Source organism: Sphaerodactylus townsendi, linkage group LG12 (genome assembly GCF_021028975.2).
Source record: "Sphaerodactylus townsendi isolate TG3544 linkage group LG12, MPM_Stown_v2.3, whole genome shotgun sequence".
NCBI classification, from domain to species: domain Eukaryota; kingdom Metazoa; phylum Chordata; class Lepidosauria; order Squamata; family Sphaerodactylidae; genus Sphaerodactylus; species Sphaerodactylus townsendi.
In genome coordinates this window covers 21,176,014-21,203,264 of record NC_059436.1, presented here as the reverse complement: position 1 = coordinate 21,203,264, position 27,251 = coordinate 21,176,014, and the positions used below count along the sequence as shown (strand labels likewise).

The following is a 27,251-nucleotide window of genomic DNA, read 5'->3' as shown; positions in this document are numbered from 1 at the left end:
TCTACTATTCATTTTTGATCTGTCTTGAATCTTCCAATCAGCTTTTTGGGATGATCCCAAGTGAGTGCAAGGTAATTATTTTCTCTGTCCAGTTTTTATTCCTTATTCTACAAGGAAGATCTTTGCTGCCAATGCTTTCGAGGAGGAGGAGGAGGAGGAGGAGGAGGAGGAGAAGGAGAAGGAGAAGGAGAAGGAGAAGGAGAAGGAGAAGGAGAAGGAGAAGGAGAAGGAGAAGGAGAAGGAGAAGGAGAAGGAGGAGGAGAAGGAGGAGAAGAAGAAGAAGAAGAAGAAGAAGAAGAAGAAGAAGAAGAAGAAGAAGAAGAAGAAGAAGAAGAAGAAGAAGAAGAAGAAGAAGAAGAAGAAGAAGAAGAAGAAGAAGAAGAAGAAGAAGAAGAAGAAGAAGAAGAAGAAGAAGAAAGGGTGGGATAAAGATATAATAAAATAAAGATATGAGTTGGATTTATACCCTGCTTTTCTCTACTGCAAGGAGTCTCAAAGCAGCTTCCAACTCCTTCCTTTCCCTCCCCACAACAGGAGACATTTAATGGCCTCCAGTGAATGGTTGCCAACTTGCAACCTGTTGACCAAAGCCAAGAGACAAGGATGCTGAAATTCCTATTTTCTATTCCTTTGATGTCAGTGGTCCAGAACAAGATTCCACAATCTGAAGAATGGACTACCAACATGCAGAGCTGGTACTCAGCCTCTGAGCTGTGCTCCACCAAGACTGTGAGGTCCAGGGAGAGGTCCAGTAAGTTTAGAAGAAGGGGGTGGATTGGAAAAGTTGAGCCCAACCCCACTTGAATGCAACAGTCCACCTTCTCTGCCTATTCTTCTAATCAGGTATTTTTTTGTGCCCTCTCAGGCAAGGCATCCACTCTTTTATTCCTGGATAAAAGATTCCTCTAAAGCCAGCTGGCAACTTCTGCAAAAAATATATCTCTGAAATAGAGTGCCCAGCGGGAGACGGCATGAGCTGTGACGGGGACTAATCATACTTGGCAAAGAGAGATTTGGAGATGCGAGCTTGGAAATGCACCGTGTGCGCCCCTGACCCCGCCTGCAGCTCCCACAGGGGAAGGCAAGGAAGAAACATATGATGCGTGGGAACAATGGAGTACCTTTGCTCGCACGGCTGTGTCCAAATTTGACACCCCCCTGCTGCTAGAAAGCACCGAGTCATGAAGTGCCTCTGATAGGAACCCTCTTTCCTGCTGCAGTTTCACAGCTTTGACAATCAAGGTCTGGCCAGAGAAAAGCCGGGGTCTCTGCAAATGGCTCTGTTGCGTCATACAGATTCCAGCGAGTTTTTTCAACACTTCCATATCTTTAAAAAAAAGAAAAGAAATGAAAACTGTGAGAGGTACCAAAGCGGCAAAAATGTTTCTGCATCTAGCAGAGAGAAACTGGGCTTCCTCCTTCTCTGCCTTCCAAGTGCCTGCCCGGATGCACATTGTTGTGGGACTCTAGACCAGAGGCATATCTAGGGAAAATCTAAGACCTTTTCATCACAGCTTTCAAGTAGGTCCTTTTATTTGCTACCATTTGACAATAAATGCGCAGAGTTCCTTGCTGTGGGTTTTCTGCAACCAAGTTAAGATTCTTCCTCCTCTTTTCTTACATTACTTATGGTGGCTCCATTAGTAAGAAGTTTCCTGTCTGTGTTGATTAATTTGGGTTTGTTTTGCCAGCTTTTTTAAAAATCCAATTTTTAAACACTGTACTCTTTTTTGCAATCCACTGAACTGTAGGATATGCAGATTTCAAGCAAGCACATCAATAATGTAGCAGCCCCTTTCACGGCTGACTCATAGCAATCTTAGCATTTTCAAGACAACAGAAGAAGAAGAAGGAGAAGGAGAAGGAGAAGAAGAAGAAGAAGAAGAAGAAGAAGAAGAAGAAGAAGAAGAAGAAGAAGAAGAAGAAGAAGAAGAAGAAGAAGAAGAAGAAGAAGAAGAAGAAGAAGAAGAAGAAGAAGAAGAAGAAGAAGAAGAAGAGGAGGAGGAGGAGGGGGAGGAGGGGGAGGAGGGGGAGGAGGAGTTTGGATTTATAGCCATCTTTCTCAAGGTGGCTTACAAACTCCTTTCCCTTCCTGTCCCCATAACAGGCACCTGGTGAGGCAGGTGGGGCTGAGAGAGTTAAAACCGTGACTCGCCCTAGGTCACCCAGCAGGAATGTAGGAGTGCGGAAACCCATCTGGTTCATCAGATAAGCTTCTACCACTCAGGTGGAGGAGGTGGGAATCAAACCCGGTTCTCCAGATTGGAATCCAGCTACTCTTAACCACTACACCACACCGACTCTCCAGAAGTAGTTTGCCATTGTATAGTTTGCCTTTGCATAGTTGCCCTGTACTTCCTTGGCGGTCTTCCATCCAAATATTAACCAGGGCTCACCCTGATTAGCTTTTGAGATCAGACGAGATCAGGCTAGCCCAGCTGCCCCATAATGACACAAGACAAATCTGTTTTCATTCTTCCCATCCCAACCTGGGAGTTGATGATAACTCCCATCTACCTCTTTCTGCATTCCTTGTTCTCTTGCAATAACGATGCCATATTGAGAGAGGAGGGGCGGAGGAGGAGAGCCATATCTTTACTGTCCATTACAAGATGAAATGGCTCAGAACAGTATTACATGCCTGCTGTGTTCCCATTTAATTTCATTCGTCTGATGCAATCTGATGATAGACGATCTCTCCCATGCTCAACTCAAAATGTCTCACATTTTCTGCAAGCATCCCTGTTGAACACTTGAATATGCTCGGTAGGCATCTATGTTTGCTAGAACACTCATAAAATTCATGTGTGCACGTAGAAACATAGGCCCGCCCACCCACCTTCCTGGCCATTTTCCTGCTGCCAGTTCCTCCCCCTGGCCAAATCACAAAATTTGCCTTTTGTGAGAGTCAAGCAGAAGAGCAACCTACCACATGCTGTTTATGTAGGGAGTAGGCTGACCTTTTCCTATAAACTGTCCGCTGCTGCTTTTGAAGAGAAGTCTAGCTTTGTATTGTCAAAGGCTTTCATGGCGATAATCACTGGAGTGTTGTAGGGTTTCCAGGCTGTATGGCAGTGTTCCAGTAGCATTTTTTCCTGACATTTCACTTGCATCTGTGGCTGACATCTTCAGAGGAAAGACCCCTGACATCCCCCCAGCTGTGCCTCCGACATATGACTGCAATGGTGGCACCCAGGGCGAGCTGCCCCAGATCTCCCCATTGCAGTTACACCTCTGTACCTGTGGAATGTCCAGGGTGGGAGAAAGAACCATTTGCATTTGTTAACAAGTGTAAAGGGTGCAATTGCCAAGTGTGATTTGCATGTGTTGAGTGGAATCCACCCATTTTAGCATAGGCAAGTAACCATGAAGACAGTATAATCAACTAGTGAGGGCATCTACATAGTAGTTGCCTAGTGTTTTAATCCATTTGATTGCTTCCTGCCTGGAGACATCCTATGTCTGGGTGGTGTTCACTAACCCCTGTCTTGATTCTAGTGTTTTTAAGTACTGGTAATCAAACTTTGTTCATTTTCATAGTTTTCTGTTGAAGTTGTCCATGTGCTCTTGGATTTTAATGGCTTCTCTGTGTAGTCTGATATAGTGGTTGTCAGAGCTGTTCAGAATGTCTGTGTTTTCAAATGGACATAGAATGTTATTTGACAACACAGAAATTCTGGACCACTCTGACAACCACTGCGTCAGACGAGACGACACAGAGAAGACTGATGAATAAGACTGAAAAGATTATAGTTCCCCCCAAATCCAGCTGTCTAGTAAGTTTTGAGCATGCACCAACAGCAGCTTTGTGTCAGGTAACTATGTGACACTGTGCACCACCAGCTAGGCAGATGCAAATGCGTTTGAAATTATGAAGAAATTGGCAAGTCTTGAGAGGACAGAAAAAGATCATGGTGTGCTGGATACATTCACTATTTGAACACATATTTTGCAAGGGCTGCATGATGAAAACTTGGCCATGAAAACTCATTCCACAAGAATAGGTATGTCCATACATGATTTGTCTTCAGTATCTGGTTTGCTTTTCAGAAGTATTTTTTGAAGACTGATGCTGCCTTATAGTAAATCAGATATTTTGGTCCAGCAAGGTCCATATTGGATACCTTGACTGCCAACGGCTCCCCAGAGTCTTTTGAAGAGGTCTTTCACATCACCTACTGCCTGGCCTTTTCCACAGATGCTGCGGATTGAATCTGGGACCTTCTGCATGCAGAACAGATGCCCCACCACTCAGCCCCACCAGTCAAACAAGAAACAAGCAAACATCTTAAGGTGCAGCCAAACTGCCCATTTGGGTGCTGTGTGGTTTCCGGGCTGTATGGCTGTGTTCTAGCAGCAATCTCTCCTGATGTTTCGCCTGCATCTCTCTTGATGTTTCACCTGCATCCTCTGAAGAGGCCAGCCACAGATGCAGGCGAAACGTCAGGAGAGAATGCTGCTAGAACACGGCCAGACAGCCCGGAAACCACACAGCACCCCAGTGATTCCGGCCATGAAAGCCTGTGACAAAACTGCCCATTGTTCGATGGGATCATTGTGTGACTATTTTATTTTATTTTATTTTATTTTATTTTATTTCACAGCAGCTCTTTCCCAGCAGCTTCTACATTTTAGCTGGGTTCTTGCTTTGATGTGAAGCTTTCTTGCAAAAAAAAAAAAATCCCTTCCTGCCATTTTAGGTGACCTGATGGTTTTATAACCCATGTTCCGTATTCCGGCGTAATCTTTTTCTGATTTCTGATGGCTTTTTGTAAGGACTTTTTCTCTCTCGAGACAATTATCCTCTTGTCATTACTGCTCCTGGGGATTTTTCATTCACGGAGTTAGTAGGATGCCCTGAAAATGTTCTAATTGCATATTGATTGAGGATGCTCTGGCGCTGAGTGAGTGTCCTCAGAACGAACACGTTTTGTATTCACCTGGGCTGAGGAAACATCAGCTGCCCTGAGATACAGGTTGCCCATTCTTTTGCCTGCCTTTGTTAGATCTGTTGGGGATCCTGGCTCTTCTTCGAGTCCTGCTTTGAGACTGGGCAATTATTAAGAAGACAAAGAGTTTGGATTTATGTCCTGCCTTCCTCTCCTGTGAAGAGAGTCAAAGGGGCTTACAACCTCCTTTCCCTTCCTCTCCCCACAGCAGACCCCTTGTCAGATTGGTGGGGTTGTTCTGAAGAACTGTGACTAGCCCAAGGTCACCCAGCAGGCTTCATGTGGAAGAGAGGGAAATCAAACCTGGTTCTCTAGATTAGAGTTCACTTCTCTTAACCAGTACAACACGCTGGCAGAGTGCGTTCTTCTACCACCCATCCTATAGCAGCAGAACAGAAATGTTTGTCTGACCTCATTCACTTGCCCCATCGAAATCTCTCTCTCTTTCCCAATACTATGAGGCCATGCATTTTGCTTCCAGTGTATCTGGCCATCAGATATCTGACCGTGAGCATCATCGGTGAGCCAGTTGAAGAGTCTGTTCAGTTCAGCACCAAATGACTCAAATGCCTGCTGAAAAGGTTTGCACTGGGTTTTTCCAGAACTGTGTGTGTCTGAAAACCCTGCCGTTCCAACTGGACTGGCAGCCATTGATGTGGCTAAAAATGGCTGAGATAACTACTGAACGGTAGGATTTATTGACTAGCTGTCGATAAGCCGCTACAGATAGAACTTTTCATATCGCTGTGCTTTTCAGTGGGCCCCGTTCATTCATGTACCTTTGAGTCAATCAGTGAAGCTGTGGCTCAGTGGTAGAGCATTTGATTGGCAGGCTAGAGGGTCCCAGATTCAATCCCTGGGAGCAGCAGTGGCGTAGTGGCTAAGAGCAGCTGCACTGTAATCTGGAGAACCAGGTTTGATTCCCTGCTCTGCCACTTGAGCTGTGGAGGCTTATCTAGTGAAGCAGATTAGCTTGTGCACTCCAACACATGCCAGCTGGGTGACCTTGGGCTAGTCACAGTTCTTCTGAGCTCTCTCAGCTCCACCTCAAAGGTTGTTTGTTGTTGGGGGGGAGGGAAGGGAGGGGGGAAAGGAAAGGATATTGAGTCTCCTTACAGGAGAGAAAGGGGGGATATAAATCCAAACTCTTCTCTTCTTCCTTATGCTCTTTACTGCACTGCCACTGGAAATGGAAACTTCCTCCCAAAGGGCAGCATGGGGGGGGGGGGGGGGTTCAGAAGTTTGGTGGAAAGGGCAAGACAGTGAACACTCCTCCCCCTTGTGTTAGTGAAAATATACTGCAGGGCCCACCCCAGGCATAAATGAACTGGGGCTCAATTGCAAGAACCTCCCCCCACCCATAAAACATTGTGGCTGAATATAAAGCAGAAGAGAATAAAAGTTATCTTCAGCATTGAATTTGCATTTGTGACCAGGTTTCGGATTGTTACTTAATAAAGAGACCAGGGAGGCCATCGCAGATCTTACAGCATGGTTTATTTAAACTTCCTGACTTTATCAGATCCATTAATGCCGCTATCCTGGATAGAGGATAGTGTTTTGTTTTGTTTTTTACTCAGCTGGACAAGGAAAATGGCTTATAGGCTCAAACACAAGAATCACACACCGGATTTGCCAAGTAAACATCTTCTTCAGTCCTCTTGACTTATTCCTTAGTCTGTTGTATGGAAAAGACCTTCTCCTTGCCTTTTTCATCCCTGCTCCCCTTATAAGGAGTTTGTGAGTCCAGTAGGAACATATGCAGAGCCCGGCTCTATCAGGCCTGTGGGTCATCTTATCCAGCATCTTGTGTCAGCCACATGTGACCCCTGGAGCAGCTGCAAGGAGTGGGAGGCTATGGCATCTGCATGATGTTGCCCTTTTCCCAGCCACTAGTATTTGGAGGTATTTTGCCTCTGAAGTTGAACATTCCATCATAGTGAATGGCCATTCAGGTATCTCTCCTTCCCTACGAGATAATCTCCTTTTGAAAGTAAGTGCCAATCACTACACCGCAAGCTAAGTATTCACTGGGTACAGATGTTCTTTTCTTTGCCAAGAGATTTTACCTGTTTCTAAAGAAGGGGGGGTCCCTCTCCAGGCTTTTCAATCTTCCCGAGAGAGGGGGGAAAGCCAAATATTAGCCACCTTCCCAGCTTCCTCTCCACTTTCAGAAGGATTATCCTAGAACAGCAGGAGCTTGATTCTACCTGGCTCACAGGGACAAATGTGTGATCTTAACTCACTAAGGGCCATTCTCTATGATGAGTTATCTTGTCAAACTTCTCACAGCTCCCCACAACTTGTCCAGCTACTGTTGAGGATCTGCTATGATGTGAATGTCACAGGAGCAGCTTTTGAAAGGGAGTCAACTGCTCGGCAAAAACCCTGCAAGACCTTTCTGGAACCAGAGGTCTTGACCCCACATATTGTGTTTCCTTGGCTGCTATTGGCTCAACTATTCCATCAAAACAGGGTGAAACCTTGGGCCAGACTGAGAGCCATGAGAACATCTTTGACCCTGAATGCAGACATCTATTGGCAATTCTGGGTTAAAATAAGCAGCATTAGCATATATTGACTCCACTGTTGTTGTTTTTAATAGCACCTTGTTGGTTCCCATTGATTGGGATTGCACTTTTTGCTTATAAAGCAGAGCAGCTTGAGGTCTGTATCTCAAAAGATGCACAATTGCATGCTCTGCAGCTAGAACACAGGATGAAGAACTAAGGATTTCCACTGTGGTGCCAATGAGCACCATGACACCCTCCAATACATTTTCTGGGGTCCACCACAAGTTCTTATGAAGTAGTTAGGGCTGGGTGGGTCTTTTGCCCAGCAAGCCTTCTGATTGGCCATTGGAGATTTGATTGACTGTGCAGATTTTTTTAAAAAAAACATTGCTGTGGCAGCAGCTGCCATCACAGCACAAGGATCTTCACTATGTGACTGAAGGTAAGCTGTAGCAGCCATTTTGTGGCTGACTTAACTTCAGGGGCAGCCATTTTGTGGTGACCATTTTGGGGCCACACCTAATACCCTATGACAGAATTCCAACGCTCCCTACAAGCTCAAAAAAGGTGAGGATTCCTGAACTAGACTCTGATGGCTACTATTGTGGCAAAACCAGGTTCTTCTCCACTTGAAGTCCTCCATTTGAAGCACATGGCGAGACCAAGTGAAAACTATTGAGCCACAGAATCTATGGCCGTTTCTGCACAGCCACGATGGGGATTGGGTCGGCGTACATGACGGCCCTGGGACCGTTTGCACGGTTGCGGTGGGGAAGACAGTGCTGTGGAGCACTGTCATCTGATCGACCTACCTGCTCTGCGACCGTCCAGCGCCTCGCCAAGGCCGGGGGAAATGCCCCCCTGCCTTGCACGACTGCTCTGGCATAGCAGGGCAGGGGGGCGTGTCCCCAGGCCTCGGCGATGCACTGGATGGTCGCAAAGCAGGTAGGTCGACCAGGTAGGTCGACAGGGGGGAGGGAAGGCGCCTTCCAGCCGCTGCCGTTTGCACGGCAGCGGCTGGAAGCTGCCGTTTTCTGTAAACCTCGCTCAGGAAGCGAGGTGGGAAAATGGCGGCTTCGCGCCGCTCGGGAGGAGCGAGGGCAGCGCGGCTGCGAAGTAGCTGCACCCCCCATGTGAACGGCTCCCTGGGGACGGCATTTTTGCCATCCCCAGGGCGCTGTATTAGGCCCGTGCGGAAAGGGCCTATGTGTGTATTATACACCAGAACTTGGCTTTTTGCTTTGACCTGATGCAAGCCATTCTCATGGTTCCAGGATATCAAACTAAATCCTTCAATGTATTTACCAAGATGGCAGCTCTCAGAAAATGACACCAGAACTAGGGACTGTTTCTGTCTTGCCCTGTGTCTGGATAATCTGAACATGGCCATTGAATCATAGAATTGGCAGGGGCCATATAGAAAGTCCAGTCTACCGCCCCTGTTAATTAGCATCTCAGACAAGCTGCTGCTTTAAGATTGCCAGTGATATTTCAAAAAAATATATGCAAGAGGATACTCTTGAATTTTGGAAGTACACAATGCCCTCTGAATTATGCTGAGGTTCGAGCGCACCTGGGATGTGAGGGCACATGTGTTGCCCACATTGACTATACATGGCACCCCACGGCGCATATAAAGGAAATAAGAACAAGGTTCCTTCTGCCTGGGATGTGTGCGAAGTGGCGCCCGTGTTCATTGCTAAAGGAAGAGAAAGATCTCAGAATCGGTGGGCGAAACCAAGGATGAAACCAACAGCCAAACAAGGATGTTTGGAATCACTTAATACAGCCAGGATTTAATTTTGGGACACATATTTAAAGTGCTAACACATTTTCCTCATTCCCCCTTCCCCTGAAAAAGCAACATTCCATGTCACGACCAATCTTGGTCCCACTGACAACAATTCATTTGACTGTCAACTTTGGGTGCAGGAGTGAGGTGGTTCCTTTTTCTTTGCTGTGGAGGGGCAACCAGCTCTTGGGGTGGGATGGAAAGAAGATGGAAAGCCACCCTCCCCCTTCCTCTTGGTCTTCCTTAGTACTCCTGTAGTGGGTCTGCCCATTTCCTGCTTCAGACAGGAAATCATGTTCCAACATCAGATGGCTGTGCTCTTATTCTGAGATAGGCAGTGAGGACACGTCATGAGGAAACAATGGTTTGCTGTTGATCTCATCCCTCATTGGCTTTCCATCTTTTTACAAGTTTGCAGAAAATGGCTGAGGTAGTGTGAACACAGTTTAGCTTGTGTGGAAATGGAAGGAGGGCAGAGCTAAACCTCAAGATGGGGGGGGGAGAAAGCTTTGGGAGAGGTGGGGCGAGGGAATTCATAAGTGCATCAAGCAGTATTATCCTTCTCCAACCAAAATATACAAAAATAAAGTGTGATGCAGCTGGGCTCCGACCGCCCCTATTTTTCGGCATTCCCCTTAGCTCTGAAGGGCCAAAGCCCCAAACAATGGCTTGGAAGGGCACATCTGCCCTGTGCCCTGAACTTCTTGTGGTCCCCTGGCATAAGAGCTCACCCCACAAGCAGGGCAGGAAGGTTATCTCAGCCCTAGGTGGTGGTCGTGTGTACATGTGTCTGACTCATCTGTCCAGTCCTGCCCAAGATTAATCGTAGTTTATCTTCTCCCTCACAGCCTCCTCTTTTTCTTCATCCAGTCCTATTGCACGTGAACGAGGAGGTGAGGTGAAAATGAAACCCCTTTCTCTAAAACACAACAAGGTTCGCAGGACCACACGCACAGTCTCACGCCCACCCACACATCAAATATATATATATATATATATATATATGTACACACACATATAAAAACACACACATTCCAAAATGAAAGTAATGTTAAAAAAAAAGAAATGAAAACAGGAGCGAGAAAAGAAAAGAGAGCGTCTCAAAGGCCTAATCCTGTGTTGGCTTTCATCCTTCATTATTAAGAGCTCGGAGATGACCTGAAATTCTCCTTCTTCTCCGACTGCCTGAGTTATCATTCCAACCAAAAATGTGCATAGCAAAATCCTGAGGATTTTTGCCCCACTCCCATAGATTTTTTAAAAAATATATTCTCATCCTCCTATTTTAGTTGTTCCCCTTGAAGTGAAAAAAGAATGCTTTTCTTTCAAGCTATCCCAGCATATTTTTCTTCATGGCCTCTGGATTGCCAGGAGATCAACGGGACGTGAGGGGATAATTGCAGAGGATGAGACAATAGTTGTGCCTTTGCAAGAAATTCTGCATCACGCACACATTGTGGGCTTGGCACACCAGCCCCCTTTTCCAAAACTGAATGAGGTGGTTGCAGCCTTGTGATTTCTAAGTAGGGAGAGTATTCAAGTAGCACATCATGTCGCTTCTGGACGGGGTGGGGAACAGAGCTACGAAGTGGCAGGTAGAGCACAGCTGGTGATGCGTAAGGACAACTTGCGGCGCAACCATTTACAGTGCACGTTGCGTAAATGGGAACAAGATGGCAGACACATCGGTAAGTCTGACTTATTCCATCCAGCAAAGGGCAGCGGTGCAAACACAGAAACACAAGCGCAGAAAGTCCATTCCGTATGGAAGGCCCAAAGGGTTAAAATTAGCATAGGAGGGCGGGGCTGGGGAGGTGTGAAAAGTTCCAGCAGTCAAAGAAAGATGTTCCTTAATGAACAAGGCAGAAGTGTAATCTAACCATGGGAGTGAAAAGGTGTCAAAACTTTGGTAAAAATATGTGAGGCAAAAGGAGAAACACGTGGACACACATACATACAAACCCAACAATATTCCCAATGACTTGGGAGGGGTGGGGGTGTTGTTAAAATGGCCTTGACTGATGTGTAACGGCCGGGGACAAATGAAGAATTGTCTTCTGTTTTCCGTTATTGTCTGTGGCACTGTTAAACGTATTGTTCCTTGGGGCAAATATACGGTGCTCTGGAACCTGGTGGTGGACAGCAAAAGGAAGCATTGCTATGGTGGTATGAGTAGAGCTCTCCTGGGAGATATGACGAAGGACTATAGACAGAAGGGATGCTTGCCAGATACCGGTCTTCACGTAAATAATGGCAGGTTAGGTAATCACCCGCATCCGATATCTCTGAGTGACACTTTCCAAAGTTCTGTGGAGAGAGAGAGAGAAAGAGACAGTAATAGCAAATAAAATCACAGATTGAAATAGAATTGTAATGACTGTGCGTTCCGCAGTCACTGAACGGGCTGCTGCAAATTCATTCTGCCGGGGTCAAGAGCAACGTCGCACGCCGGTCTCGCTGCTGCTTTCTATAAGTACAATTTTGGTTGATTGAAAGCTGCCGCACACATTAAGCACGACTGGTATGCGCGGAGACATGCTGTCCATCCAAAAATAAATAAGGACGAATGGAGAACTGGGAAAGAAAAGAAAAACATCCCAGCCGCTGTCAAAAGAAGCATTTTCTTGCCCTGTGTCCGTTACTGCTTTAAGGTGTACCTCCAAAAACAATGGGCTTGCCTCGTATCACCACACTTGGCCAAACCTGAAGCCTTCCTGTAGCTCTAATGGTACTTCGAGATTTTTTTGGATCAGTATTTACCGAGGCACACAAAACACCAGGCCATAAGATTTTGGGGAATTGACACCGTTTCACAGGGCCTGCAAGACAGAGCTGTTCCTCTGGCCGTATGGTTGAAGCAGCATGGGTGATACATCAAAATTGCCCCCATCCCCCCTCTGGGGTCCCATTCAAATCAAACTAAATAGTGGAATAATAATAGAAGATGGGACCCATGTATTAAGTTGTAATAAGTACCTGCGAGGGTCCTTGCTGATTTATTTTAGATTTAAATGACATTTTTTTGCAATTGGGATTTTCTTATGTATTGTTTTACCGCTTTTATGTATTGAGCTGTCTTACATATAGTTTTGCCAGTTGTTAAAACTCCCCTTGAACCTTCTAGGGAAGGGCGGAGGATAAATCTAGTAATAAATGAAATAAAGAATGCTGATACAATTGCATGTAGGCACCATCCCATCAAAACTTCCCGCTGCTTTCTTTTCTTTTTTGCAATGCCTTAGCAGTGCCCCGTGTGTATGAGTGCTGTGTGTGACTTTGGGTGCTTGTGCGCATGCATCTGGTGGGGGGAGATGCAAATGAACTGAAGGGATGCTGCTCTGTAGGAAGAATTGCCTGATGGTTAGAGCACTTCTTCAGTGGAATAGGCTTCCTCGGGAGGTGGTGAGTTCTCCTTCTTTGGAGGTTTTGTAGAGGGCCATCTGATTGCAGTGCAAATGCTGTGAACTTAGCCAGATCACAAGCGGAAAGTGGGGGAGGGAAGAGTGGTCAACTCCTCTGGCTCTTTTCTTACATACCCAGGGTAATGATGATTTCCCTGCAGACCAGATTGGCCAGAAATTCTGGAGGGTTTTTTTTTGGCTTCCTTGGTCATAGAGCAGGGGTCTCTGGAAGATGTGGTAAAGGGGGGGGGGAATTGTGAATTTCCTGGGCTGTGCAGGGGGTTGGACTAGATGACCCTGAGGTATCTTCCGTCTCTATGTTTCTGTGTGCTCTGTACAAAACTTAGCGGGGGAAATGAGATGTAAAAAAGCATCCCGTCTGAAATAATATTACAGGTTTGTTCTGATTCTAATGACATGGTCCAGAACCAAGAAGAGGTCGAATGTGCAGCTGTGACAAACAGCCTCCAATGACCTGTCTTCCCAGGATCCTCCCAAAGCCTCTTGACAGAAGGTGAGTGGCGTTGACTTTGCTCCCTTCCAAATGAGGGCACGCTTCGCAACACAGGTGCCGCAAAGTGGATAATTTCATAACCTCTCATTTGTATCAACCTCTCTGTTATCCACCTTTGCAAATTGCTCCCCGAGCCATTTCTGGGCCAGGCTGGGAGAGAAATGTATAATTTAGCAGACAAATCTTTGCTTCATCTTTATATCATGAAGAGGCCAGCTACAAAATTGAGCAGACTTTATACCTTGCCATTAAATGTGTTTTTCTCAAAAGACACCCACCAGCTGGGCCAAGGGCACACGACAGCCAGGCAGATCGGGATCAAAAGGACATGCACAAGGACATGCAAATTCCATGCTCACCTTCCAAGCCTTTTTTTTTACTACCCAGACACTGGCAATGGACACTTGCATAGAGTGGAACAAGGGGTACAGAAAAGGAGAGGGAAGAAACATTCTCAGTGCACTAGAAGCAATGAAGGTTTTCCCACTTTGTTGCATGTCAAACAGAGGAGAGGACGCCCAAGAAACCCACTAAAAATGTGGCTGCAAATTGCTGCAGCCCCAACTTCCTTCTACCCAAGCTCACATGGACAGTCCACAGTCTACAGAACACATTCCCCCAGTATCTCCTGACAATCTCTGGAGCAGTGTTTTCCAACCTTTTCAACGTCACGGTACCCTTGACCTCACTCTTAATATCTCACGGTACCCCTGCCATCCTCCCCCCCACCTTTCCCTCCCAGTTCCCCTGCTTGTCACCCCCCACCTTCCCCTCCCAGGGTGAAGGGAAGCATGGAGGGGGGGGGGAGTGGCTGCTGACCTTGTGGCAGGTCCTGCCTCCTGGGCCAGCTCCATATCCTTGCTGGTGCTGGCGGGAGACACCGCAAAAGTGAGGGGGACCGGTAGCATTGCCACGGTACCCCTGGGACATGCTCACGGCACCCCAGGGTACCACAGAACCCTGGTTGGGAACCACTGCTCTGGAGAGTAGGGACACGTTGGGGAGACAAAGTCAGAGAAGGTATACAACCTGGAAAGGCCACGGGAACATGCATGGAGCCCCACAGCGACCCTGGTGAGTTTTACCAGCAATGAACTGCCAATGTGAAGTTGGACATTCCAGATGAATTGGGGCGAGCCCAATTGCTCAGCAGGCTTCTGCCTATTTCCCTGCCCAGGATTCATAGCGAGAGTGAATTCAGGTTGTTAGTCGAGCCGTTCTGTGCATTTCATCTGCCACTCACCAGTTCTAAACCTCTCATCATCTGTTCAGCGGACTGAGTGTGATAAAGCTCAAGTTCCAAGCTAATTTTTGCCTGAAGCAACAGTTCAGAGCTAATTCTGAAGTGCCAGCAATGTTTATAGGCCCAAGGGATATTGTGGGAAGTGCGTGCGTGTGCACACACACACACAAAATAGTTTTGGTAAAATGAGTGAAATGTCTCCCAGGCTTGTGGACATTCTTGAGACCAGTGCTGGAAGAAGCAGAGGTGGACAGCCCATGCAACGCAGAAGGTAAAGAGTCCAACTGGGCTACTCTTCTTGAAAAGTAGGGATAAGATTTCTGGAAGCAAGGTCCATTGGGCTTCTGCTGCAGCCGCGAAGATGCATCATGGATACATGGGAAAGATTACCATTATTTGCTTTGATGCATGAATAAAATGCCTGCGTTCCTAGGCTTCTAGGCAGAACAACTGCATTGCAGATAACCTTTGCACAGCAAAGGGGTCTTCATTGTGACAGGCTGTCACTGCCCCAGAATATTGTGATGGCTGCTTAGATAGTTTTTAAAGAAGATGAGACAGTCATAAAAGATAAGCCCATAGGGTTGCCAACTCCTGGTTTGGAAATTCCTGGAGACTTGCAGAAGAGGAAGCAAGCTTTTTTCTGTTGCTCCAGAGACTACGACAAGGAGTAATGGATTCAAGGTGCAGGAAAAGAGATTCCACCTAAACATTAGGAAGAATTTCCTGACCGTCAGGGCTGTTCGACAGTGGAATGCACTACCTCGGAGTGTGGTGGAGTCTCCTTCTTTGGAGGTGTTTCAACAGAGGCTGGATGGCCATCTGTCAGGAGTGCTTTGATTGTGTGTTCCTGAATGGCAGGGGGTTGGACTTGATGACCCTTGGGGTCTGTTCCAACTCCATGATTCTATCAGATTCCTGGAGATTTTGATGGTGTACTCTAGGGAGGGACCTTAGCAGGGTGTAATGCCACAGAGCCCACCTTTTAAAGTGGCCATTTCCCCAGGGGAACTAATCTCTACTGCACAAAGATCAGTTGTAATTCCAGGAGATCTCCAGGTCCCACCTGGAGGCTGGCAACCCTCCCTGCTGTCTGCATGTGCCGGTTTTCCTCAACTTCTTAAAGCATGTTCCACTTTCTGACTCTTTCCCTTCCTTTCTGTGACCTCCTTAGAAATCTGTGATGCTGCCAACCTCTTGAAGTCTCTTCCCTCAGGAGAAAAAAGCCCACAGAACAGCACGCCAAAGAAATCCCACTTACGATCTGCCCGCCTCAACCCGCTGCCACATTCCTTCCTAAATTTTTTATGATAATGTTTTGCAGGGGGGGAGGGAAGCCCAGACAGACGTCGGAAACAAAATGTCACAAATGATTTATTGATGGTTTTGCAAAATCAGATGAATTCACGGGACCAGAAGTAGAGATTTTAGAGGGAGGGGTGCTCCAATGTGGGAAGGCGAGACGGAAAAGGGGCGTCGCCTGGGGCAGCAGAAGAGAACTCAGAAGTGGAAAATGGACTGGTAAAGAGGCAAAGCAGCCCTCCTTTGAGTGGCGGGGTGGCCTGCATCCAGTCACTGGAAAACTCCGAGAAATAAACTATTGACAGAGCTACATGTAAACCACACACACACACATTAAAATTCTCTCCCCGGGCAATCCGAACGCTGCTTCAAGACAAGCTGGATTCAGCACCCTGTATAAATTTTGCAAATGGAATACTTTTGCATTGCAATGGCTCTTATTTCCTATGATTTATTCTGCATTTTTACTCTTTTGCATAAGTTATTCTGCTTTTATTAGTCAGAAAAAGGGAGGGGGGGCAGAGAAACCCTCTTCAAGAATCTGAAGCTCCACACCCACTGTCCTCCCAACCCCCGGCTTCTGAGATTTCAGCAGCTGCTCCCATACTCTTTCTAAACCTCTCTTTGCAAGTTTCATGAATGAAGAAACTTGGTTCTTTAATGAAAAAAGAAAAAAAAAGAAAACACTGAAATTGTGCCACATCCTTGGCAAGGCAGCAGATACACAGCTCAGTTATAACTCTACTTTTTAGGGGAGGGCTTTAAAAACAGGTGAGGGGGGTTAACAGAAAAGCTCACATTCGTTTGGAAGTTAATAACAGGGGTCTTCAAACTATGGCCCTCCAGATGTTCATGGACTACAATTCCCATCAGCCCCTGCCAGCATGGCTAAGTGGCAGGGCTGATGGGAATTGTAGTTCATGAACATCTGGAGGGCCATAGTTTGAAGACCCCTGGTTAATAACATCAAGAACATGACTGAGAATAACTGCCTGGTGAAAATGGTGGAGACTCATTTAATTTCCCAGAATTCCTGAAATCACCTCCTGGAATGCATAGGCCAAAGAACCACATAGTCGATGTGCTACCTGGTTCCCCAGTATCCCAGAAATTGCCACAGGGCCACAGAGTCTGACTTCCCAGAATGCCAGAAATTACTTCCTGGCCACAGAGCCATGTGACTGATGTGCCAGACCACGCACGGAAGCAAGGGTAGAACCCGCTATGCTGGCTACACATTAACACGCAAATGAACTCCAACCCTCTGTCTCCTGCCCGTGTCTCCAAGATGGCCTTAGAGCGTTAAGCAAACAGTTTGCCCAAGCACAACATGAATTTTTCATGCTCTGCTCCTGGAGCCAGCATCTGCAACTACAGAATCTTACACTGCTGTGCAATGAAGACTCCTAACCATCTGGCACTTATTGGGAGGACCAAATGTTAATGGACTTTACGGGCCTGATTGTAAAGAGACCACGGAGAGCATCACTCAAGAAGAACCATAGAACTTCATAAGAAGCAAAGTATGAATTTCTGGCACCTGAAAAATGCTGCACCCGCTGCGGGGGAAGGGACCAGCCAGCTGTAATGCCACCCTCCGAAGCAGTCATTTGGGGGAACTAATCTTTGTCCTCCGGAGTTCTGTTGTAATTCTGGAAGATTTCCAGGCCCCACTGGGAAGTTGGCAACCTTACCCAACTCAGAGCCCCTCCTGCACCTTGGAAGACCGGAGGAATGGCGATTCAGTGCTTATTAATGCATCTGCCAGCTGGTGCCCTCTGCAGCTCTTGCCAGTCCCGCCATGAGTCTCCCTGAGCTTCATTTACCCTTAACAAAGTTTGAAATTAAATTACAGGTAATGAGCTAATTAAACTTAACAGGCACCAGAGTCTACTTCCATATCCTTTCTCCCCTCTCGTCTGGTCCTTTACCTCCAATGCAGTTCTATATATGGCTCAATTATTTCTTTTCTATTACTGCTTTAAATAGGATGTCAAAAAGACGCAGACTTTTCTGACAGCGTAGTGGATTCTGCCTTAAAAGGCCTCCGTTTGGCAGAGGATCTGGGGCTGTCAAGTTCCTCCCACCTTACAAGGCTTCCAGATCTTGGCCAGCTGCTCAGGAAATTGAAATTTAGCAGGTCAGCCTGAGGAGTTTGGGATGGGAAAAGTTTCCCCTGCCAGGCTCCACTTCCTCTGCACTTGTTCAAGTCAAAAGAGCCCTGCTAGGGGGAAAAAGGACAATTTAAACCCAGCCTCAGAGACTGCAGACTGGTGAAACTTGGAACGGGAATTTCTATTCTCTTATTGCATCCCTTTATTTGAAAAGGAAATTCTCTTTCATCAATTTTTCCCTCTGCTGAATACTGCTTCCCTTAATCTGCTTACAGGGAGAGAGGCGGCAATAGCACGTGATTGGTTATCTGAGATCACCTGATTTCACAAACCCAGGAAAATTCAGGTCTATAGAAGAAGAAGAGGAGGAGGGAGAGGAGGAGGAGGAGTTTGGAGACGGTAAGAAGACTCAAAGGGGCTTTCAAACTCCTTTCCCTTCCTCTCCCCACAACATGCCCGTTGTGAAGTAGGTGGAGTTGAGAGATTTCCAAAGAACTGTGACTATCTCAAGGTCACCCAGCAGGAATGTAGGAGTAGGGAAGCAAATCTGGTTCACCAGATAAGACTCTGCCACTCAGGTGGAGGAGTGGGAATCAAACCCTGGTTTTCCAGATTAGACTCCACCTTTTCTTAGCCACTACACCATGCTGGCTCTCTAGTGTCGTAGCTGCCTTGTCTATTATAGGATCTCAGAAAACTATCTAAGAAAGACCTTGAGAACCAGGTAGGGTTGCCAGCTCTGGTTTGGGAAATTCCTGGAGATTTGAAAGTGGAATCTGGGAAAGGCAGGTTTGGGTGAGGGGACCTCAGTGTATGAGGCTGTAGAGTTTACCCTTCAAAGCAGCTATTTTAGCCATGGAAACTGACTTCTGTAGTCTGAAAATCAACTGTAATCCTAGAATATCTCCAGGTGCCACCTGGATGCTGACAATCCCGGATCTAGAGCTGCTGCCGCCAGTCAGTGCAAGCAATACTGAGCTAGACAAACTGATGGTATGAAAACAGCAGTCTATGGCCCAGCAAATCTCTTCCATTTTATTCGATCCTAGTTTCTCAAGTACCTGGTTTCATCTTTAGGAATTTCCATAACCAATAAGAATAAGTAACTTTCAAAGAGAAGAAGAAGAAGAGTTTGGATTTCCACCCTACTTTCCTCAACTGCAAGGAGCCTCAAAGCGGCTTCCCCACTCCTTTCGCTTCCTCTCCCTGCAACAGACACCTTGTGAGGTAGGTGAGACAGAGAGAGTTCTGAGAGAACTGTGACTGGCCTAAGGTCATGCAGCAGGCTTCATGTGTTGGTGCAGGGAAATAAATCCAGTTCACCAGATAAGAGTCTGTTGCTTAAGTGGGGGAGAGGAGAATCAAACCTGGTTCTCCAGACTAAAGTCCACCAGTCTTAACCACTACACCACACTGGGAGGGAAGACAAAGAATTAATAAAAGCAGCCCTGAAGGGGACAAACATTTTCTCCTGGCTTCTGCAGGGTGTGCCTTCACCGAGGAACCTTGCTGAAACACGATTACATTTTCAAAGTACCGTATGATCGGCTTTATTTTTTTTTAACCTCAGAGAAACTGGGAGGGATCCCAAATGTGGATTTGAAAATTACTGTCCTTTCACTGTCAATAAAAATCATCCACCTCTGAAATACAACAATGAGACCACCCAGGACAGATTAAGGGGAATTTGTCTAGTCTGTTTCACGAGGGGCAAATTCCCAGCGAGGAAGACGTGCCAAGAATCAGGGCGGGGGGAAGGGATTTTGAATGGGGGGAGCGATTTTCAGAAAGTCCGTTGGCGGGTTTGATCGTAAATAGGCAAGCAGGAAAACGGTGGCCGGGGACAAGAGAGAAAATAATTCTTTCTGGGAAGCTGGGGACACGCTCCTTCCATATGTCCCTGTGTGCCAGCTACACTCTTTAGGCAGCCGTTTATGGGCTATCCCACCCCTTATGGTGGTCCATCTGGCATCATGCAGAGCACAGGCCTTCTCCATCTGGGCTCATGAACTGTGGAACGGGCTCTCCAAAGAGGTCGGGAGTCCTTTATTTGGAGACCCTCAGGAGACTCTGCAAATCTTGCTTCATTGCCAGGGCATTTGAGGGGTTCTGAAAGGTGGGCATCTTTTAAGGGGGGAAGGGAAGAGGGATTTTTTTTGGGGGGGGGGGTGTTCCAGCATAAGATTTTATGGATGAGGCCCTCACTTTGGATGAAGAAGATGGCTCTGGTCCCTAAAAAGCATATGGAGAGACCCAAATTTAGTTGTCTTTAATGGATCACAACGACAAGAAGAGTCTGGATTTATGCCCCCTCTCCTCTCTTTCTGTCTTGTAAGGATACTCGAAGGGCCTTAAAAACTTCTTCCTCTTCCTCTCCCCACAACAGACTCCTTGTGAGGCAGGTGTGACTGAGAGAGTTCTGAGAGAACTGTGACTGGCCTAAACTCACCCAGCAGGTTCCATGTGGAGGAGTGGGGAATCAAACCCGGTTCTCCAGATTAGAGTCCACCACTCTACACCATTGCACTACACTAGTCTCAAACAAGACTCCTGTTTCTGACTGCTGTGAACTATTGCAGCTTCTCCTCTGGAATGCTTCCCTCCCAAATCACTCCCTTGGAGGCAGAGTGAGATGAAAAATGTGACAGATAAGCCCCCCTCTCTCTTTGTGAATGCTTAATGCAGGGTCCCCAAAAGGGGGCCCACAGTTGCCAGGGCACCCACCAACACCTTTCCTGGAGCCCGACAAATGTTTTGAAGAAGTGGGTGGGGTCAGGTAGGGCTTTTGCCCAGCATGGTTTTCTAATTGAGCCACTGGAGATTCGATTGGCTGTGCAGATGCTTTTAAAAAGATATTCCCAGTATGACTGGAGGTAAGCTGCTATCATTTTGTGGTTGGCTCCGCCTCCTGAGGCAGCCATTTTGTTGCTGTGCCCACTAACCCTCTCAGCATTGCAAATGTGCCTGCAGCTCAAAAAGGTTGGAGATGGAGACCCCTGCCTCAATGGCCATCAAGCATCTTTTTATCAGAAATGTGACCACATCTGCCTCGCTTCCATGTCTGTATCTCAGCTACATGTAAAACTGCAATGCACATTCATGACCGACTTTTATGTCCCCAGCTTTGCGGAGTGTTCCAACGCAATCTTCCTCTACCCATAAGACATTTCAGCTCATCACGTGATCATCACCCTGAGGTATCAACCTACTGGTTTTTCTTGGGCTCTCTCTGCATGAGACAAATCAAAGCTTGGACTATTTCGGTCCCGTGACAGGGGATCTGGGGCAGGCCAACAATCGGAGATTCCACATTTATATTTAACATATGCATATATTGCTGTGGTTTCTAGGACAATAATTCACTCGAGAGAATTGTTAAACATGTCCCGAGAAATAAATGTATCTAACAATAATCCTTCTCTGACACTGGATTGTTTGGGACACAGGGGACGGCCCATGGCTCAGTGATAGAGCATCTTCTTGGCATGCACAAGGTCCCGGGTTCAATCCCCTGCACCCCCAGTTAAAAAGATCAGGTGGTGAGTGATGTGAAAGATCTTTACCTGAGACCATGTAGAGCAGCTTCCGGTCTGAGTTGGCAATACTAAAGATGATGGGCCAGGGGTCTGACTCAGTATCTGGTTGCTTCATTTGTTTTCTCCAATGCAGGATCTGCCAGATACATGTGGTTTATATTTGGTGTTCATGGGGAAACATGATGTGTTTCCGCACAGATGTGTTTCCGCACTCCTACATTCCTGCTGGGTGACCTGGGGCCAGTCAAAGTTCTCTCAGAACTCTCTCAGCCCCACCTGCCTCACAAGGTGTCTGCTGTGAGGAGAGGAAGGGAAAGGAGCTTGTAAACCTCCTTGAGTCTTCTTACAGGAGAGAAGGGTGGGGTATACATCCAAACTCTTCTTCTTCTACTCACCCAGCCTTCGGGGTGTAACAGTGAGCTCTTGGGTGGCTTTGTTGAAATCTCATTCATTAATCCTGGTCAGTAAATCAGACGGTTATTAGTTAGGTTGAATCTCGGCTAAATGTGCCAATAGCACAACAGAACATGTTCCATTCAGTATCCTACTGCACTCTACTGATCTCTACTAACTGCTAATCTGGGGTGTGTATGTGTGTGTGTTTGTGTATGTGTGTGCGCATTCACCTGGAGGAGTTCTGGGAGGGTGGTCTACAGCAGGAGAGGAGGTCGCATAAAATTGCCAATTTAATCTGGAACCAGCTCATTATATGTGACCTCTTCAGCAAGCAGCTCACAAAGCCGAAACAGACACAATCTCTCTATATAAAAATCTAACAGTGTGTTTGTCCCTGATGGTCTCCCTCAGAAGCTGCTGGATGGATCGCCCCCAAATTTTCACAGGACATCCCTCCCTGTTGCGGGCAGGTAATTGGACCTTCAATTCGCAGAAAGTCCATACCTGAGCCAGGTAAAATTGTCACCCTTAGAATGTTCGTGCAGATGGGCAGAGATGAGCAGTGAAAACAGTAAATAGGTAACACTGGTAGGTAATACGAGTGGAAGTGAAACACATACACACTTTGCCATGTGAGACGTCAGGTAGGGTTCCCCCCCCCCCCCACACGCAGGTAACTTTCACTCTCTGTGCCTCACCCACTGCTACCACACAATACACATCCAGCTCATCCTCACACACCTCACTCTGCCCGCCCTCACATCCAACCACCACTTACCCACTTCCTCACCCATATTCGCCACAGCTCTCTTTTACTAAAAGCGAGCTGGAGTTTGCCTTTTTCTTCTAAGAAAATCTGTGGGGTGGGGGCAAACCAACACTACTAGCTCCGTTTCTTTTGCACGTGGCCCTTTAAGAACCCAGGGAGCTGGCCTCGATGTGAGCGCCTCACCACCCTGCCTCTGCTGCCTGACTGGGATAGCCTGCTTGCCCCAGTTCTGCCTTACCCAAGCCAGGACTGTGCGTGTCAACCAGCCTCATGGACAGCGGGATTCACACTCTGGACAATTCCGTTGTGGAATGGAAAGGGTTACCTTATACTAAAAAAACAAGGCACCACCATATAACGATGTGCATTGAAAAGGGAAAGAGGGATTCCATTTGACCACCCCAAAAGGCTATGCTGGGGATCATTGGACCTGCATGGACATCTGTGTGTGTTGCGGACTGTGATGAGAAGGACAATTGCCACAGCAACGCGTGGCCGGGCCCGCTACTATAAACATAAAAATAACCACTATCAGTACTAAAACTAGCCATGAAAACCACAGCCTACACATGTCTATAAAAGAGCCCTCTGGTTTGGAAGCAAAATTATAGAATATGCAGAGATGGCGAAGCTGACGACGCTTCCAAGGGACAACAGCGTGAACAATTTTGGAGATAACTGGAAACCTTTTATGGAGTATCTTTTGAAAACTTATTCAAATAGAGAAGTAATAGCAGGGTTTGAAAACGGAAGACAACAGTAGCTTGTAAACACTAAAAAGTACTTAAAATAACTACTGAACTAATGTTTCAACTATATGCACAATCTTAGAGTTCATTTTCAATCAAAGATGAGATATCTGAAAGTCAATATATTCTGTGAAACGAGGTGTATTTTGTTCCTGGTTTTTTTTGTGTGTGTGCTGTGTCTGATTTATTTGTGAGAAAATAAAGTATTTTAAAAAAATATGAACCACGTCAGTTGAAAGCCTGGGAAACAGGAAACGTTTTGTCTTGTGCTCAACAGAAAATAAGGCAGGATTCGGAACCAAATTAACTGCATGCTAATCTATTCCCGGGAGGGAAGGTGGAATGGGACAGCTTGATAGATCTTGGAACCTAATCTTGAGACCACCAAGGAAGGGTCTGCAGAAGACAGCAATGGCAAACCACCTCTGCTTCTCACTTGCCTGGAAAAGTCCTTGCTCAGGTCGCCATAAGTTGGAAGCTAACTAGGGTCAGTACATGGAAGGGAGAAAAAGGCAACAACAAACTACTCTGCTTTTCACTTGCCTTGCTGGGATTGCTGTGAATTGGAAGCTAAACAGGGTCAGTACGTGGAAGGGAGACCACCAAGGAAGACTCAGCAGAGTAAGGTGACACAAACCCCCTCTCCTTCTCACTTGCCTCAAAAGCCCCCTGCTGAGGTCACCACAAGTCAGTTGTGACTTGACAGCACTTTACACATACAATCTACTCCAAGGTTTTAGAACAGATTGGGAAGACCAAGTTCTCTTCCTTAAGAGTCCCTGGTCCTCTGACCATAGGCCAATTCACTCACAACAAAGTCTGTGTGCCTGGTTGATGCGTATAGTCATGGAGTTTCTAACTCAAGCTTTGGATCAGGACCACTGCATGCAAGAGTGGGCTGGTTCAGGCTTTCATCCAGTGCGTTCTCCCAAATTGAAACATCAGAGAGCCATGGTTTCTTCCTGTTGATAAGCTTCTGTGTAGCCATCCATAAACACAGCTTTCCCCAGGGAAGCCAACAGTGTCTGCCGGAAATCATTTCAGGCCAGGAAATGGCATCAGGTGAAGGCTTGAAGCATCTCTCCCCATGAGCAGATCCAGCTAAAATCGGTCCTCCATGTACCTATGAACTGAGCTCCCAGTGGGGAGTGCCCAGGCCCACCTGACTCAAAGTGTAAGATGTGGAAGACCAGATGTGATCCTTAGATGTCCTCTACATCATCAGGTTGGGGTGTGCCTAGATTAGAAGAGGATTTGGAAGCCTTTGTGACCACTGCAAAGGGAGATCTCTAGCTAGGGTTGCCAAATCCAGGTTGGGAAATATCTGGAGGTTTTGGAGGTGGAGTCTGAGGAGGGCGGGGTTTGGGGAGGGGAGGAACTTCCCTTGAGCAGTCTTGGGCCCTCATATCTATGGTCTGCATCCCCCAAACATATGAAGAAAACACAAAAGAAAAGGAAAGGAAACTTACTGTCCACTCTCACTTGTTACGTCTACGAAGACCTTGATCCTCATCCTGAACGCAGGACCCAGGTGAGACACCGTAAAACAGAGAGGTTATTTTGTCTTCTAGGTAGCTAAGATGGAGGTTCGTTCTCACTTACTGCTGCTGATGTCTACTACAGCAGGCTCTAGGGGACATCGACATGGCAGGGAAGCAAAGAGGGCGACAGAAATAAAGGAAGACTCATTCGGCTCTACCTCAATGCGCAACCTGGCTTGCTCATTTTGTTTCCAGAAGATCTGCAGGCCCAAGATGTCTTCTCTCCCCCAACTTCCAGTGATCGGCATTTCAAGAAGAGCTAGATTCAAACTACTACCATCTTTGAAACCAACAAGATTTTGGGGTTATAAGCTTTTGACAGTCAGATGGTTTCTGATGGAGGGAACTCAAAGGTGGTACTGGATTGGAATCTTCTACTGCAGGTGAACACAGCTAGCATCTGAAACTATCTCAGCAGAAGTGGCTCCAGGTCTGCCATATTTTCCCAGGCTGCCAAATTTGGCCCAGTGTAATCCTTCCAACTGTCTTGAGACTTGCTTGATCAAGTGACTCACATAAGCTGCCACAGGAGGTGGTGATGGCCACTAACCTGGATAACTTTAAAAAGGGCTTGGACAGATTTATGGAGGAGAAGTCGATCTATGGCTACCCATCTTGATCCTCCTTGATCTCAGATTGCAAATGCCTTAACAGTCCAGGTGCTCGGGAGCAACAGCCACAGAAGGCCATTGCTTTCACATCCTGCATGTGAGCTCCCAAAGGCACCTGGTGGGCCACTGCGAGTAGCAGAGTGCTGGACTAGATGGACTCTGGTCTGATCCAGCAGGCTAGTTCTTATGTTCTTATGTTCTTATCAGCAGAGACCAGCCAGCCAAGCCAATCATAACACACAGATGAGCACTATGAATGGTGTGAGCACCCCCTTTGCCAGCCACCCCTCAGAGTAGACCACCTTGACCTCATAGGTGCTCAGCTCCCCTTTTGCATCAAACAAGACACAACTCTGGCTTCTGTTAATAAGCCCTTTACTTTTGTCTGGCAGTTAACGGCATTCCTACAAGTTTGAGCACCTACACCACACCAACCTACCTTCCTCTTTCTCTGCCTCCCTTTTATACCTGTCAGGAGAATATCTCTTTCCTGGGAGCTCCCTGCACTAGCCTCCTAGTGGCTGGCAAGTTTTCTGTCAGGGCCTGATGGCCTGGGACTGGCTCTTCTGTTTCCCAGGCCCTCCTCCTTGATTGCAGCCTGGTTGGGGCTATGCTAGCCTGCCCGATTCTCCAAGGCTGCAGAGGACTGCTGATTGCAGCTTGGCTGGGACTGTGCTATCTCCACCATTTCTCCTGGAATGGCTAGGCTTGCTCTTGCTGCTCAGGCCTTCCAGACATTTCTCTGCAGTTTCTCCCAGCTTCTGGTTTTCTGGAGGTCCCTGCTAGTAAGTTCAAGGGTGGGGATGCCAGTTGTGGGGTGCTTCAGGGTCCCTGGCTGGACATCTGGAACAAGGAGAGGGGTGGAACAAGGAGAGGGGTGCTGGGAGGCAGCCCTCTCTCTGGACAAATGGCTACTGCCTGAAGTGTGAACCACCAAGAGACACAAGAATAGTGGCTGACAAAAGAGTTGGCAACTGTCCCTATCTATCAAGCCATCTGAGTCAAAGCTTCTGTCCCTTTAAGAATTACAGAGGCAAATCTGATTTCTTCTGATATAAGGTCATTGTGATGGGTGGTATTTACTGGATTTACTTTTAGTTGGAATTACTTTTAGCTTGAATACCCAGAACCCAGCACCTTTGTTGAAGCTTTGCAAGTCTGGTTAGTAATGCCTGGATGGGAGACCTTCCATAATGGCAGGGAGACAAGATGTAACACTGTGCTCTGAAGAGTTTCTAAAGAGGCGAGTCACTTTCCTGAACATGCAAAGAGAGCTAATTTTTCTTTTTCCTTGTCACTCAATCCCACCTGGATCTTTTCTGACCTTCACGCAGACCCAAGTGAAACTCACTTCCCAGAGGGATCTGGGAAGAGGGATCAGAGTTGGCCATGATATGGTTTTGGGTGGCTTTCTCGCCCCAGGGAGCAAAAGCCATTGGCCTTTGTATTCTCTTGTTTCTTCAGCATCATGTCCTTTAAATGTTTTGTCCTTGCATTAAATGAATCTTTCTCCTTGATCCTATGTATAATTCATCTGGGGTAGGTCCCAGAGGGGAGGGAAGGCAGCAATGCATGGCATATTCCAGTATCCTCAGATCTTGGAAGCTAAGTGGGGTCAGTACTTGGATGGGAGACCACCGACTCTGCAGAAGAGGCCGTAACAAACCATCTGTGCTTCTCACTTGCCCTGAAAGCCCCTTGCTGGTGTTATCGTAAGTCAGGTGTGACTAGACTAGGTGACATATACATATGTTCATAAGCCCTATGGAATTCAGTGGGACTTATTACAGCTGTTTATAGGTTTGCAGCAAGGGTCACCTC

At 46.9% G+C, this 27,251-nt stretch overlaps 1 long non-coding RNA gene across 3 annotated transcripts in view; it reads right to left on the bottom strand.

Moving 5' to 3' along the window:
* Positions 1-9,229: 9,229 nt before the first annotated feature.
* LOC125442268 overlaps positions 9,230-27,251 on the bottom strand; it is a 29,887-nt gene continuing 11,865 nt past the window's right edge. For 2 of the 3 annotated variants that reach the window (XR_007245968.1, XR_007245967.1), the window contains exon 2: positions 9,230-11,561. This is a non-coding gene — a long non-coding RNA (uncharacterized LOC125442268). Of the gene's footprint in view, positions 11,562-24,747; positions 24,823-27,251 lie in introns of those variants that run through there. The other variant, XR_007245966.1, reaches the window with a different exon arrangement.